The sequence below is a fragment of the Mustela erminea genome, chromosome 17 (assembly GCF_009829155.1).
Source record: "Mustela erminea isolate mMusErm1 chromosome 17, mMusErm1.Pri, whole genome shotgun sequence".
Classification (NCBI taxonomy): domain Eukaryota; kingdom Metazoa; phylum Chordata; class Mammalia; order Carnivora; family Mustelidae; genus Mustela; species Mustela erminea.
The window spans coordinates 49,103,398-49,120,876 of NC_045630.1; the positions used below are offsets into that span (position 1 = coordinate 49,103,398).

Sequence of the window (17,479 nt, forward strand, 5' to 3'; positions counted from 1 at the left end):
AGTTATAAAACTAAATCTACTTTTATCACATGATCTAGTAATCACGCACCTCGATATTTACCCAAAGGAATTGAAGACTTATATGCACAAAGAAATCTGCCCACTGATGTTTATAGTAGCTTTGGGCATAATTGCTAAAACTTGGAAACAAGCAAAATGCCTGTCAGTAAGTGAATGGATAAATAAAACAGTGAAATATCATTCATTGCTAAAAAGGAATGAGCCAGGGAAGACACAGAGAATCTTAAATGCATATTATAAGGGAAAGAATCAATCTGAAAAAGCTACCAACTATATGGTTCCAACTATATGATATTCTGGAAAAGGCAAAACTATGGAGACAGTATAAAGATCAGTGGTTGCCAGATGTTGGGGGAGCAGAGAGGAGGCACAGGCAGAGCACAGTGGATTTTTAGGGCACTGAAAATATTATATATGATGTTATAATGATAGACACATGTCTTTATACATTTATCCAAACCATCAGAATATACAACAACAATAAAGAACCCTAATATAAACTGTAGACTATGGGTGAAAATGTGTCAATATAGGTTCATCAATTTTAAGAAATACACTACTCTGGTGGAGAACATGACTAATGGGGTAGGCTATACACATATGAGGGAAGGGGATATACTGGAAATCACTCTGCCTTCCCCTCAATTTTACTGTGGACTTAAAACTGATCTAAAAAGCCGAAGTGTTAAAAAACAAAACAAACAAACAAACAAAAAAACCTTATTCCTGAGATATATGTAGGAAAACAATATTTGAATACACATTTGAATTTGGAAGAGAACAATACTTACTGTCTCTTCACTGTTGAAACTTGACAAATTTTTAATTGAGGTATAGCTGACATACAACATAAGTTTCAGGTATACAACATAAAAATGTGTTATTTGTATATTTTGCAAAATGATCACAGTAAGTCCAGTTAATATCCATCACAATATGTTTCCATCACAATATGTTTATAGTTTTTAATTTTTTTCTCATGGTGAGGAATTTTAAGACTTACTCTCTTGGCAACTTTTTAATTTGTAACATACGGTTATGAATTAGTCACTATCCTGCATATTATTCCCCAGGACTTACTTATTTTAGAACTGGAAGTTTACACCTTTTGACCACCTTCACCTCTACACCCACCCCCCCAACTCTGGCACTCACTGATCTATATATAGTCTGTATGTATAAGACTATTTTTTTTTTAATTTCATTTTGTTTTTAAAATTCCTCATGTGAGAGAGCTCATACAGTATTTGTCTTCCTCTGACTTAGTTCACAAACCATAATGCCCTCAAGGTCACTGTGTTGTTACAGATGGCAAGACTTTTTAATGGCTGAATAGTATTCACTTCTTTATCCACTCATCCGTTGATGGTTGTCTCCATAGCTTGACTATTGTATTTATAATACTTGAGAAAACTTTTTAACATTTACTTTCTCTTCTAGTAAATGGGACTGTGGTACTATGAGCAGAGTGGACTTGGTGGGCGTATGATCTGTGCTACAAAGGGTCCCACACTTGGTCTAATACTCTGTTGGTACTGTGTTGAAAGTCCTAATATTTTTTAACAAAGCATCCAGCTTTTTTTCACTGGGTCCCACAAATTATATGTATCTTATATTTCTGACTATAAGAATGGTTCTCACTGACTTTCCACCAGAGGAATATAACTGACCAAGGGCCTCAGTCACTATGCTCTGAAATCCTCTGCCATGTTTTCTCGGAGGCCTCCTGGGGGCTGCTCCCAGCCAACATCAGAGTAGGGCAGGTATCTTAAGCAAGGTCTATTACTGGGAGTGAGGGGATTCCAGTGACTGCTGGTTTTGGTTCCAGCATTCCCTGAGAGTTTTGACAAAGCTACTTTAGAATCTGCAGCTGTCTAGATCCCTTCCACCCAGCTTTCAGTCCCCTTTTCCTTCCGTGTATGTCACATTGACAACAGAATCTGAAGACTTTCCATCTTTTTCTAGATCACTCAGCATTTTCTCTCACATAGGCATCTTCCCTGTGGGGGAACATCTTTGCACATTTGGTCCCCTTTTGGTGTCTGCTTTGTGGAGGATGTGGACTAACAATGGGGATATAAATATCATCTTCACAGATTTGTTCTTGGCATTGTAATGAGACAAGATGTAAACCGATTAACACTGTGCCTCGCATATACAGGACATACATAAATGGAGCCGTTAATAATAACTGCAGTTGTAGTAACAGTCATTTTAACACTTTCTTGGTTGAGATCTACTTTTAGGATATTTCGATAAACTAGTCTTTCTGCCTTTTGTCTTATTTTCCTCAAAGTTATCCTCCACAATAACTTCCAGGATGATCTGTCTGAATAGACCACTTCCCCATGTTCCTCAGTGGTTTATAAGCTGTTGGTAATTTTCATAGTTTCTATATTGCATGAAATTGAAACGGGGAATTTGGATTGTGCCTAATAGTTTACTTGGGAATAAATAACAAGCTCTATCAGCCCACAGGCTCCAGTCCATGATCCTTAATGTGCCATAAAAGCCAGCTCTTTCTTTTTATTTATTTATTTATTTATTTATTTATTTATTTATTTGACAGAGAGAGAGAAGCAGCGAGAGAAAGGGAACACAGCAGAGGGAGTGGTACAGGGAGAAGCAGGCTTCCCACTGAGCACAGAGCCTGATGTGGGGCTTGATCCCAGCATCCTGGGATCATGACCTGAGCTGAAGGCAGACCCTTAATGACTGAGCCACCCAGGCACCCCAAGACACCTCTTACTGACCACAAGTCATCTAGGTCCCATTTCCTGCCACCCTCAAACCATACTTAAGCAATACCACCACTCTGCATGCTCTTCAGCACACACTTTCTCTAGACTCCCTAACTCTTCCCTCTTGTCGAATAAGTTCTGGTCAACCTCTCAAGCCACAGTTCTGTTAGTCAGCTTTTCTTAGTGGCCATGGTTGGGACCTTCTCACACAACAAACCATATAAATAATATCTCCAGCATCACATTCAGCGTTTTCTACTGTTTGCTTTACCTGCCCAGTTTGTCAACAAGGGTGTCAGATCTTTGAGGTCATATATTTAACAAATCTATCATGTGTCTTTGCATTTTCCTTGCCTGCCACGGAGTCCATTCGGGAGTGTGGAAGTTCAGCACATCTTTGTTAGAGGAGAGAAGGCACTAATGAATAAATTAAAATGGAATGCTCTTTCTGGTGTCACAAGTAGAGGTTTTAGAATTCTTACCTTTTGTTTAACTGTCTATCTTAAGTAGAAAGGCACCTAGTTTTACATTTATCCAATTTTATACAAATACAAATTTTAATGAGTTTTGGCATATTGATGCATAAAATATTATAAAATTATACTTGGAGATAACACAAAATCAGAAAACACCTCCCCCTTTAAAAAAAGCTTCCTACTTTTCCAATGACTCATATTTCTAAGCAATTTAATGTCATTACTTCTTTTGAGAATTTCAAAATTCTCGTTTTATGGTTGATTGAATTCATCTACTCCTACACATATTTCTACTTTCTTGTTCAATTTTCTTGGCATGAACATGAATATGTAACTTGTTAGTATTATTATTGTTTTTTATTTTTTTTTTTTTTTATTTTTTTTTTTTTTAAAGATTTTATTTATTTATTTGAGAGAGAGACCGTGAGAGAGAGCATGAGCGAGGAGAAAGTCAGAGAGCGGAGAAGGTCAGAGAGCGAAGCAGACTCCCCATGGAGCTGGGAGCCCGATGCGGGACTCGATCCCGGGACTCCGGGATCATGACCTGAGCCGAAGGCAGTCGTCCAACCAACTGAGCCACCCAGGCGTCCCTATTATTGTTTTTTATAATGGCATTTTTCTTTTGAGACTACGGGTTCTAGGGGTAATGCTTTTAACACTGCTGACCAAAGTTCATAGAATAGCATAAGTTTATTAAAACAAATATTTCTTAGAATGAAGATAAGTCAGTTCACACTAGTTTATTTTTTAGCCTTAATACAAGTAACCGATAATCACATATAAATATTTTTATTCATATAAATATTTATTTCATAGTTATCATCCATTTTCATAGAAACATTATTAGGAAAAGTTGCCAAATGACAAATAGAAAAAAAAAAAGAGAGAGAGAGAGAGAAAAGAAAAACAAACAAAAACTCAACATGAATTCTTGTGAAGAGAGTTTATCTATAACCTGTGACCCCTAATTTTTTCCAGTCTGAACTTTTGGAGAACATGAATTCCCTAAATAATGTTCTTTAATAAAATAACATCTAAGTAGAGGAAAAGACATTCTATAAACTATAAATTTCAGGGAATACGTAAGGTCAGTAACAATGATGACCATGTGAACGCCGTATTTTCTAAGTATAGAACACCCCAACTTCAACTTTGCTCTATCATGATTTGCTTTTCTGTGAATGATGTATTTGTATTGATGTACTGGTTTATATACTGCATTCAAGTTCATATTTTGATTAAAAGCACTCAGTTTGGAAGATGTTTTGGAGAGAGAAAATGTCAGTCTGGACCACACATTAGAAGGAATATAATTAATTCCTAAGGATCAAAATTTTATCTTGTGTATATTACCTCAACAGCAACTAAATAAATAATCATACTAAAATTTTTTTTTAAGATTAGCCTTTTTCAACAATTCTACACATTTTTTGGTATTCATCAGATAAGTGTACACTTAAGCACCCAATGTGTAGAATTGTTGAATCATTATATTGTATACCTGAAAATAATATATACTCTATGTTAACTATACTTCAATAAAAAATTTAAAAATTTAAAAAAAAAAAAAAAGATTAGCCTTTTTCAGGAAAAGACTGAGTTAATTTAAAATTACCTAAAACATGATCATGATTCATTTCTTATCTGTGCCTTTACTAGATAACCAAAAATATTTTTTTTCTGAACAGCTCTATCTATGCAAATTTTAAAAATTCCCTGAGCCAAAAATGACCTAAATATTAAAACTGAGAATTTGCCTGTTCTGAACTCTGATGCTACGTGATCATGCCTATTTTTTTTTTATAAAAGCCAGCTTTTTCATGGCATTTTTAAAGATATATATTATAGTCTGGAAACAAAATGCTGCTCATCTAATGGATTTTTTGAATGACTAGGAAGGTTCTATTTCAGGGCAATTATTCTTACACATTATATTGCCAAATAAAATTATACTATAAGTTTCTCTAAGGCAATGATGATATATTTATAGTTTGGAAAAATTCTCCAGCCTCAAACCAAGATCTAGTTAAAAACAAAACAAACAGAAACTTCCAAATAATTCTTGTGGACCCACACTGAAATAATAAAGGAAAACCATTTCTAATATAACTTCATTATTCAAGGTAATCAACATAAACATATCAATATACATTTGAATTTCAATATATATTGAAACCTTATGATTTTTGTATTTTTAATAAAATTCACATAATGTATACACTAATATGTTCTGACCCAAAAGATAAGGTATTAAAATAATTTATTCATTAAAATAGAATAAAAAATTCTATATTATCATAAATATGTACAAATATCATAAAATTAGGAGTGATTCTTTTCCAAATTTCATAAAGAGTCCTAGTATTAAATTTTTAGCACATATATAAAGTGTTCCTGAAAGTGAACACTTTCAGGAAAAATATGTAATATATGTATGAATGAATATTTATGAAAATATTCCCTGTGCTAGAGTAAATAGCAAAAGATTATGCCCAACATGATTTGGCCTGTCAGAAGTTAAGTTGATATATCAACTTAAGTTTCCATAAAAAGGAATGTATTTTGGTAGCTCATAGTCATAAAGTCATTTTTTAAACTCAAAATAATACAGACTCCACTTCATGTAATCAATCCCAACAAACTATTCCAAAAATTGTTGAATACAGGATCTTACTTGATATATGATTTAAATATTGAGTGTGAATAAAGCTGTCAAATCTTTCTTATTTTGGGCATCGGGAGTGTTTGCTCTAATATACACAATACTTTTTTCTTCCCTCCCAAATTTTTTAGACAATCAATGTTACCATTATCGAGAGCCACTGATTAGAAAGTACAGTAAACAAAGTTCTCTATTTGAGAAGTCAAATATCCAAAACATTCCATTTATGTTACTAAAGTATGAAATAAGGAATTTCTTACCTTTCCTTCCACTGTGTGCTGATCCAAAATTTAATAATCATGGAAAGATTACTAAAATGGAAAATAACAGGGAAACATCAATAATAATCACATGAAAGTTAAATCGAAATGTACTCTAAACTAAAAACAAGTTTTGTACATAATAACCATTATTAAATATAAGATTTCCAATTCAATTAATTATTTTTCCTTTAATTTCTTTTCAACTATCCAAGATTCTGGTATGTATAAAGAATAGAGATTTCAAATAAGCAATTCTATGAGAGTGTATATTAAATGTTTGGCATAACCTACCAAATATTGAACAGTAAGATTATAGACTTTTCATTAAATTCATGATCAAAGATATTTTGTAAGTATAAAATGTTAGATAGATATACTGTATAATAATATACACACACATATACATACATAAACCAATTTTGCTTTTGGTAATAGCCCTCTAAATAATTAAAAAAAAAACCTTTTGGTAACAAACTAGAAAATCTATAACAGGATTAAAAAATACGTATCTCAAGTTCTAATCTAAAAATCTGAAGAAACCCAGAAACATGAAATAAGGTTTGTAATGATTTTCTCCCAGGATTCTCTAAGAGTTCAGAGAGGGAGCTGTCAGAGTTTTTACTCTGTCAGAGGAGAGAGTTTGAGAGATGATAGCCCCAAAGGATTAAAGCCTAAGAGGAACAAAGTTGAGGTTCATGAGTTTAGGGAAAAAAAAAATATATTAATGGCTTGATAATCTTCCTACCCAGGCTTTGAGTTTAGACTCTAGCAAACAACGCTATAGTTAGAGGGTTAACCAAAATCAGACATGTCCATAAAAGAAGTTTAAGTCCAGCTTTGAATCATTTCAATCTGTATAATTGGATTAAAGTGATCCAGCTTTATCAGAATAATAAATAAATCTTCTCTTGAGGGAGATAACACCATTCTACACCTCCATTTATTCATAAAAGTTGGAATTTGTTTAAAAATAAAAGCATGCACATATGAAAACAAGATAAGATTATACAAACATAAGAGAAATAACAGAACAGAAAAGGATCCATTGAGAAGCAAAAAAATAAAATAAAATAAAGTGAAGCATTGAAATACAGACTTCAAAACAGCTTTGCCTACTATAAAAGACAGTACTGTGATCTAGGTCAAGGAATGGAAAGCAAACCAATCTGAAGAAAAATATAAATACAAGTAGGAAAACTGAAAAATATAATAACTGAAATTAATGGCTCTAAGGGTGAATTTAACAGCCAAGTAGACATAGTTAAATAAAATTGTTAAGCTGGTAATTAGGTAGAAGAACATAACCAGAATGAACTACAGAGAGAGAGACAAAAATAATATAAAAAGTGTAAAAATGAAAATAAGAGAGTGAAGGGATATACTGTAAGCATCTCAGAAGTGCAGTACCAGTTGGAGAGGAACAAAGTGGGACATAAGCAGTGTTTGAAAAGATGTCCTCTAATTTTCCAAAATTGATACAAGAAATCAAACAACAGAAAATCATGACTATTTTGAAGCCAAAAATCTACTTCCTTGAAATTTATAATCAGTATCTGCCTTCTGGGTCCTCCTCAAATAGATCCTTTCACGACACAAATGCAAAACCCCAACCACTGTTTATGAGGCTTTGGAATTAGCCTACAAAGTAGTGAAAGACTGGTGGCATCCTTTTCTGTGTATCTATCAAATATATTTATCTGAACTTAATGTGTTCAATTTTCATCTTTGAGAAGACTTTGGCGTCCTTTCTCTTCATTTCGACTTTTAAAATCAGTCTTATGGACTAAAGTGGCTCTGACTGACCATACAGCTGTAAGGGGCAATGAAAAGTCTAAAAGAGGAATCTTAATGAAAAAGAGGAAACTCTTGGTACCTGTATTACTTTTTTTATTGCTGGAACAAATTTAGCATCTTAAAACAATACACATTTACCACCTCAGTTCCTGTGCATCAGTAATCTGTCCCAGTTTAACTAGATCCTCTGTTATCAGGGCCTTATGGGCTAAAATCAAGGTATCAGTCTGTTACATTCTCATTTCCCCAAGAGAAAGATGGACTTCTAAGCTTGTTCAGTTTGGTGAAATTCATTTCTATGGCTGTAGGACCCAGTCCCTATAGGCTTACTAGTTTTGGACTGTGGACTGCTCTTAGCTACTCATGCTACTCTCACATTTTTGCCATGAGGACCCCTCCATCTCAGCAATGAAAAACATCCTTGTGTTGGAACCTTCCTAGGTTTCAAATCTTTTGTGATTTCCCTCTCTGTAACTAGCAAGGGAGAATTCACTGCTTTTAAACAGCTCTTTGAATTAGTTTTGGTCCACCCAAATTACTTTCCAAAATCACCTGTAGCAGATAACATAACCTAATCACATGAATAATATCCCATCATACTCACAGCCCTGGAACTTCAAAGGGAGTACGGAATCTTGAGAAATATCTTAGAATTCTGTCAATCCGAGCACAGAAATACTTTTCTTAAGAGCATTCTTACACTCAGGAGGATCCCAGACCAACAGAGACATGCTTGTCCACACATTCCTGATGGCACCTAACAACACCTAAAACAGCGATCTAATCAGTCCCAAACTCAGCATCCCACCTAGACCTCAACATTCACCACTGAGCCCAGAAAGCAAAGTAGACCTACAGGTGTGACTATTTGAAATCACTCTAGAGAGATTCTACCTTCCAGATAACACTCTAATTTCTCTTTCTTAGATAACTGATAACAAATGGCACAACTTACAGGAGCGATGGTTCTTTGAACTTACGCAAGTAACCCTGGATTCACTGAAAATATTAGGGTAAAAGTAAACTGAGAAAAAAAATGCATGATCATATCATAATGACCTGAAGAGAAAAAAAGAAATTGAAAGGGACACTAATTTATATTCACAGGCTGGGGAACAGGAAGATACCCGTAGCACCTGTCCAACAACCCCTTCCCTTTTCAAACACAGGCCAAGTTAAAGCGTACAGTGGGAAAAAAAAATATAAAGAAGAAGGAAAGGATTCTAATATATACTCTCAAAAAAAAAAACACATTTTCTTCAGAAATACATTGTATCATAGTGTTTATAGCTGTAATTTCCTTAAAATAGATTTTGAGAGACATTTTTCTTTCTGACTTTAAGCCAGCTTTATAACAATAGGCACATTTCTGAAGTAGAGGTGTGGTATACACCCTATATGTAGACTAATCTTTAAATAAAATAATATTAAACATTCTGTCTAGAAATTATTGTTGGCTTTTATATACATTATATTGCTTTCTTATATCTTACATAAGTGCTTATCATTTTTAAAATATATCATGTTTGACTTTTCGCACTCAATCTTTATTGCATGAGTGCCTAGGTTACTAGAAATACTGCTTTTGGTAACTTGGAATATAAACTAATGTGTAGGCTTCACTTGGAAACAGAAGCATGCTACTACTATATTTTGATTCATAAACATGTTCAATGTCATGACATCAAGAATTGGAAATTCATGGTTAAGGCTGATTAAAAAATTATTTTCTTACATTAGGGATTTAGAAACAGAATCAACTTTTTCTGACGTCTAAGAGAGTCAAATTTGATTATCATTTTTCTGCAGCAGCATGGCATGCGAGCCTAGCTTTCATCTGATTTATTATACATCAGCTCCAATAGACAATATACTGATATCACTTGTCTCATTCTATCAAACTAAACATTGCACTGCACAGAATCTGCACATAAAAATATTTTATTATAGTGACTAACTGAAATCTCTGTTTTAATAGAATCAAATGTGACACTTGGTATATGTTGGTGGCATTAATTATAATACTTTACAGAAATGTATTTTAGTAGTTTGGAGAAAAAAAATCAATGACATACAAGCAAAATATTTCACCAATTTCCTAATTATTTAAATTGCAATCTTTGAAGCTAGATTTCAAACAGCATAATCATCAGATGTTTTATGCATGGCTATTGAATGTTATGAGGTACACTGGAATAGCTAATCATAAAAGTTAAAGATGTTTTATAGCAAAGTCAGTACACATTAAGACATATAAATCACAAAATATTTTATGTATGTGTTGTGAAAGCACCCAATAAATTATCACAGTAGTTTATGAGAAACCAAAGAATCCCTGAAGAGGGCCTTTTGCTGACTAGTAACAATATCTGAATTTTGTAAGACAATCACAAAAGATAAAAAGTAAAATACCATACAAAAAAATAACTTCAGGAACAAAAAAAGAGAAGTGCTTAACTGCTTTTTGAGTCTTTTGTCTTTGGTATCCTTGACAAAGCCAAGAATTGCCTCAAGATAAAAAAACGTGGCAGAAAAGAAAATGAACTCCAGGTCAAGGCTAAAAGTTTTTTAAAAAGTTAAGAGATATGATAACACACACATACAAAAATATATTTATGTCAAGAAAGTCCAAAAGATAAAACGTGAAATATCCATAAAATAATTATTTCTAAACCCCTAACATACCCTAAAATTTGCTCATGAGAGTAAGATTGAAAACACACCTAAATGTCAAACAATTTAAGTGTAAATATTTGAAAAACATAGGTTTGAATTTTGAAGATTAATACTCTTAAAGTGTTATACATTATTTAATCTTAGTTGTGAATTATATTTACATTAAGTGGGTGATATAGAGAAATTTTACTTAGTTTAATTGCCAAAGTAAGAAGGACAATGACTGTCCTTTTAGCTATTTCCATGAAAAAAATTTTTTTTAGGAGATCAGTACTTTAAAGTGCAATTTATAAATGACCCTTAATTGATTCAAAATAAGGCTCAACAAATATTATCATTTTTGGAGCACCTGGGTGGCTCAGTCCTTGGGTGTCTGACTTTGGCTCTGGTCATGGTCCCCGGGTCCTGGGACGGAGCCCTACATTGGGCTCCCTGCTCAGTGGGAAGCCTGATTATCGCTCTCCCACTCCCCTTGCTTGTATTCCCCCTCTTGTGTGTCTCTGTCAAATAAATAAATAAAATATTTAAAAATTATATTTTAAAAATAAATAAATTAATTAAATCAAATAAATAACATCTTTAAAAAATCTTTAAAAGCAAATATTATCATTTTTAAATTGCCTAACTTTAGAGGATGGGACCTATTGCATATATAGGCTGGAATAGGCATAAAATTAACTTATTAGCCATCCTGATTCTCTAAGAAAGAGAGGTTAAGCAACCTCAAAAATTCTAGGATAAAAGGGTGTTTGTAAACATGTAAATGAAACTGAAATTTTCAAAGTTTCAAAGAGTGTTTTGGTATGTAGAATGGTCCTAGCTGACACAAAAAGGTTTGAAGTTTAACATAATTATATTTGGGAAGCTCCAGAGCATCTCACTTTTTGTTTATATATTGGAAATGACAACAGTCTAGAAATGAATTTCAATAAAGAGCATAGATTTTTCAATACATCTAAATTTTCTGTCAGCCAATAGCTATGATCTATAGTTAATTGAGAAGTTACAAAGATATAAAGGTGTTCATAAAATAGTATGAAATGAATATCAAATCAATAACCTACATGGCATCCTTGATTATGCACTTCCTGACTTTCTTGTTCATCTCTCTTCATAAAAGGGAAACTATTAACAACCCACTTCCACCTCAATTAGAGTGAAGAGAACAATTATCACCTTATAACTATATATACATTAATGAGGTCAAAGGGTCTGGCAAACACTGCACCACAAACCTGACACCTCTGATTCCCTCTTTAAAATTAGAGTCCTACAACATTTGCCACTATTTTCTTAAGTTATTTTAATCCTGAAAAATAGAAACACATAACCATTCCTGCGTTATATTTTATGTAATATTCTGATGAATTAGAATGTAAAGTGAGTACATCTAATTGACAAAAACTCAGGAAAGAAGCCTGCTTTGTAAGATAAGAATATGAATGATTCTCACTACAGATTTGAAGAGTAAAAAAATGGTACACAAAAACCACAGCCTACTTCACTCCTGAATCAACTCGTTTTATAAGGTCATAATGTTCACGTCTGGACTTCTTTTTTTAAAAAGCAAAAAGAAAAGATTACCTCAAGAAAGAATACATCTTACAGCAGCAATAACATCAGATATAACAATCAGGTCCCTGTGCAAATTGAGTGTGACAATATATCAGCATCTAACTGCATTTGAGGATCTCATTCATATTATGAATTAGGAGTTCTTTAAGCAGGAGAACTCAAATTATTTCTTTTCGGCAAACATTTGTTGTATATTGCCTATGTGCCAGGTTCTTTTCTAAGCCCTCAGTTCACAAATTCATAATAATGAACAACACAAAGATTTCTGCCCTGCTGTAACTTACAGGACAGAGTGGAAGACAAAAACAAATGCTAGAAAAAATAGCTGCGCTATCATACGGCAACGAATGTTAACAAAGGAAAATGCCCACAACAAACAAACAAAAAAGACTATATACATGAGACACATGAAACCATCATTATTTTGCTTAAAAAAGAGAGTAGAGTTGGGGCACCTGGGTGGCTCAGTGGGTTAAGCCGCTGCCTTCGGCTCAGGTCATGATCTCAGGGTCATGGGATCGAGTCCCGCATCGGGCTCTCTGCTCAGCAGGGAACCAGCTTCCCTTCCTCTCTCTCTGCCTGCTTTTCCGTCTACTTGTGATTTCTCTCTGTCAAATAAATAAATAAAATCTTTAAAAAAAAAAAAAAGAGAGTAGAGTTAATATGAAGTGAGGGGAAAGTACTGTATGTTAAAGAGCTAATATCCTAATCTTAGTGTTATTATGACTACTACCATTATTTGGAAATGAGTGTTTAGTAGTTTGGAAGAGTACACAAGATTGTTACTTTAAGGATAAACAGAATTTTAAGATGAGAATGAGAAGAAATGAGGGCATTTTGCAGAGCAATAGCTGGTTGACTTATTTACGGAATGCAGTCTATACACACAATGGCAGCGAACCTGGAATGGCATGCTAGATTCAAGGATTACTTAATGGAATTTGGTAACAAATAAATATAGAACTACAACTCAAGTGTTGATATGAAATCCCATTTGTTAAAAACTTATACAATATAATCCACCTGTTTATTCATTGAACAAATCTTTATCAAATGCATACCGCTTGTCAGAATCTGGGCTGGGTATACTATACAGGTGAAGTAGCCACCCTCTTGAATTTATGGTGTGTATATAACTTAGACACACTGACCCCTATTTTAACAAAAGAAACAATAGCTAATACATACATACCGTGGACTTACTAGAAAACAGCACAGGACTGTGTATGGATAAGCATGGATCTGGATATCAGCAGGTGAATACCCCAGTCCCGGCCTGTAACCTTTCCATGCATTGCCTTTAAGTGTGACATCCCTACCAAACATTGGTAACGCTCCTGTGTATTTAGAATATGAAATGACTATTTATCTTCACTTCAATTACTTTTCTACCTTGAGATTTACTCTATCATTTCCTGAGCCCCTCTGACTTGTGCATCATCTGCCTCTTTCCTGCCGAAGAAGCATTTTGCCAGCGGCGGCAACAGATCTTTTCTGGTGTTTTGCTCAATGTCCATTTATTATGATTAAAAACCATTAATCTGACTTCAATAAAATGAAGAGCCCCTCCTTCCTGATGCATCTCCCTTTTGAATTCTTTCATATGCTTAACTGTTTGCACTACACATCTCTACCTGAACTGAATATTAAGCAGTTTCGATGTCCTACTTTCTGTTTACTTTCCAACAGTCCTGCCTCGATGACGTCTTCTGATCTAACACTGCAAGCTGTCCCTCTGGCTATTGAAATGAGAATTAAAAACATTCTGGGGCGCCTGGGTAGCTAGTTGTTAAGCATCTGCCTTAGGCTTAGGTCATGATTCCAGAGTCCTAGGATCTGGCCCTACATCGGGCTTCCTGCTCAGTGGGGAGCCTGCTTCTCCCTCCCTCCCTCCCTGTGCTTGTGCTCCCTCAGTTGCTGTTTCTCTCTCTGTCAAATAAATAAGTAAAATCTTCAAAAATATAAAAAATAAATAAAAAAATAAAACATTCTGCCTGTGACACCTTGCAGTTGCTTTCTCTTGTGTATGCGCTGGTTACATAGGCCCAGCTATGCTAAGTAGAAAGATACTTTTATTCTAATCAATTTTCCTGAAGAATGTTTGCACATATGTACTCATCATTTGTAGCTAACTCAAGTGCAACTTAATATAACTCATGGAGGCCAATTTTAAGAGGCCAATCATAAGAGATTACTTGACACTGAGTAATTAAAACAAATAATTTATCAACAGCAATGGGATGTTATGTATCCTTTCCTTTAAAGAGTAGTAGCAGCTTTCAAAATTCAAGTAAAATCTACAGGAAATAGACTTCACCACTGGGTTATAAGTTTATTACATTTTACTGGTTTAAACTGAAGAGCAGATACTTAAAATTGAGAAAGTATTTTTTATTTATATTACTCCCCAACATTACTATATGGGCTTAAAGCAAAAATATCTTATTCTTCAAGGAATTATAAAATTATTTCGTATTTTCAAGTGTTAAACTGAAATTCCATCCATTTTGGACAAGAAAATTCTCCTCATATAACATTAATTCTATTCTAGTACCTGATTAAATGACTCATTTATGATTTGTAATCTTACATAATGAAACTATTGCTTCTAAAAATGAGCACTCTGTCAAATATAAAACAAAGTTGATCAGGGAGGGAAGTCCTCTCAAGCAGCATTATCGAATTTTAAAGAATTTCCAGATGAAGGAAAAGAGCACAGCCTTCAAAGTCCAATAATGTCAATCCCCATAACAGCAGAAAGTTTGCCTTTTCAAGCCACAAAAATACAATTAATCATGTTAGACATCAGAAAGCAAATCTGAAGCTGCTTTTGATGATCTATCCTTGTGTGAAAAAAAGTAATTGTTGTTCATTACCCAGCTGATTATTTCAGGCGCTAATTTATTTTGTTATGTCCTGTGCATGCAAAATTTCTTTGGGGGTTGATGGATTTCAAATAAGGGTTCTTAAACATAAGAGTGCTATCCTTGTTCAAAGATTCTTGGTGCCACAGACACAAACATGCTGTAAATTTATGTTAAAATCCTCAAGTAAATAATCTATTACATTAACATTTATATTAGATCAGTTTGTTTGGAACACCTGGCTGTCTCGTTGTAGGTACACTATCATATCTTCATCAAGTTCATTCACAGCATGGTACCTGAGTCCAGGTCCTAATATTTTTTGTTGTTAATGCACCATAAAGATACCTAAAGTTTAAGTACCAAGAAATTTCCTAAATATAAAGGAAATTAATCAGCACATCAAAGAAGTAGTGTAAGAGTTAAAGATCAATATTCAGAAATTGTTTATTTTTTTAAAAGACTTATTTATTTATTTTAGAGAGAGAGAAAGCATGCTTGTGCACAATTGGGGCATGAGTTGGGAGAGGGATACAGGGAGAGAATTTTCAAGTAGATTCCCCACTGAGAGTGGACCCTGACATGGGGCTCAATCTCATGACCTATGAATGAGATCATGACCAGAGCTGAAACCAAGAGTTGGATGTTTAACCTACCTGGAACCCCCAGAAATTGTCTCTAAAATGTTTGAAATCCTTTTAAGCTGTGCTATCAATTCCTTTGATAAGATTTCTAACTCAACTAGGTCACTCATCCTTTCTATTTGCTTATATACTACATGAATTCCTCTTATAACATTTAACAGTATTGTAACTACCTGTTTAGTGCCAGTCTTTTTCATAAGATAACAAAAATATTTGAATTCTGTGCCATATTTTGCTTTGACACAGTTAGAGCCTCAACTTCAATGGTCCTTCTTTAGGATTTCTTTCCTGACTTCCTTGATTAGGATGTATTAGCTGTTAATCCCTCTAAGAGTAGCCTATACATTTTTAAAGTACATATTGCAATCAAATACTGATTTCTTTTATATATAGTCTATCATTCTATGTTCTCTGAGAACAGAATTGCATTTATATTCTTCAGTACTTTATTCTCAGCACCTAACATGATGCCTAGAACAGTCAGTGGTCAGCAAATATCTCTGTCATCAGTCGTTATGCACTCTATAAATGCTAACTAGTTCTATGAATGATTTTCTACAGGAAACCCTTTATTTCAATAAAATCACATGTATTATTACAAATTATACTCATAATAACTAAATATATATGTGTATATACACACACAAGGGTGTGTTGTATATGTATGAATGTAAAAGAAATCATAAATCAGTAAAAAAAAAGAAAGAAAGAAAGAAAGAAAAGACAAAGAACCCAATTAAAAAATAACTGAGGACACTTTTCACTAGGAAGATATCAAGTGGCCAATAAGCAAATAAGCATACAAAAATGTGCTTTCAGGGAAAAGCAAAACAAAACTATAATGAGGGAATGGCCAGTTAAAATAATATAGAATAGTTAAAAATAAAGTAACCTCCCATATTAAATATTAGTGGAAACATGGAGCAACTGTAACTTTCACACAATGCTAGTAAGAATATAGAAAAATGCAACAGTTTTGGACAACTATTTAGAAGTTTCTAATTAAATATATATCTATTTAATGGCCCAGTGATTCTATTTTTCTCTATATATCCAAGATAATAAGTGGATATATCAATAAAAGACCTCCAGGAAAATATTCACAACAGGCTTATTTGAACAGTCAAAAACTGGAAACAAACTACCTACCAACAGGCAAATTAAGAAAATGCAGCATTATCACACAATGGAATACCACTCAGCATTGAAAAAAAAATCAAATTCCTGTTACATCCAAAACTGGATGGATCTCAACATTACTATGTAGAGTGAAAGAATATAAACAAAAACAAAATATATTTTTAAAAGTATAATTATATGAAGTTCAAAAGCAGTTAAAACAAATCCATATTTTAGAAGTCCAAATAATGGTTAGTGGGAGTTTCTATAGGCTTGGATTGTGCATGAGAGAAATGCACACCATTAAGTATTCTATATCTTGTCTGAGTAATAGTTATTCTGATGATATATATGTAAAAAAACTCTTTGTTCATATAGTTAACATTCGTGCACTCTAGTAATATATGTGTCTTACTCTTTCAAAAGGAAAAATAGTGAGAGAAACCCTACGAAGAGTAAAATGATAGGATTTGCCCTGACAGATATTAAGACTTGTGTTAATGACTGAGTTATTGATAAAAGAAAAAAGAAAGAAATCGATATAACACATGAAGGAGCAGAGCAATCAACCTATTCATCGATGAATACTTGGCCTATGAAAGAGACTGTATTTCATATCACTGAGGAAAAGTATGGGATTTTCA

The 17,479-nt window shown here is 33.6% G+C and overlaps 1 long non-coding RNA gene across 1 annotated transcript in view; it reads right to left on the bottom strand.

Moving 5' to 3' along the window:
* Window positions 1-3,023: 3,023 nt before the first annotated feature.
* Window positions 3,024-17,479, bottom strand: part of LOC116576115 — a 287,419-nt gene continuing 272,963 nt past the window's right edge. The window contains exons 2-3 of the long non-coding RNA XR_004280052.1: window positions 6,161-6,211; window positions 3,024-3,179 (exon numbers count right to left, since the gene is read on the bottom strand). This is a non-coding gene — a long non-coding RNA (uncharacterized LOC116576115). The remainder of the gene's footprint in view (window positions 3,180-6,160; window positions 6,212-17,479) is intronic.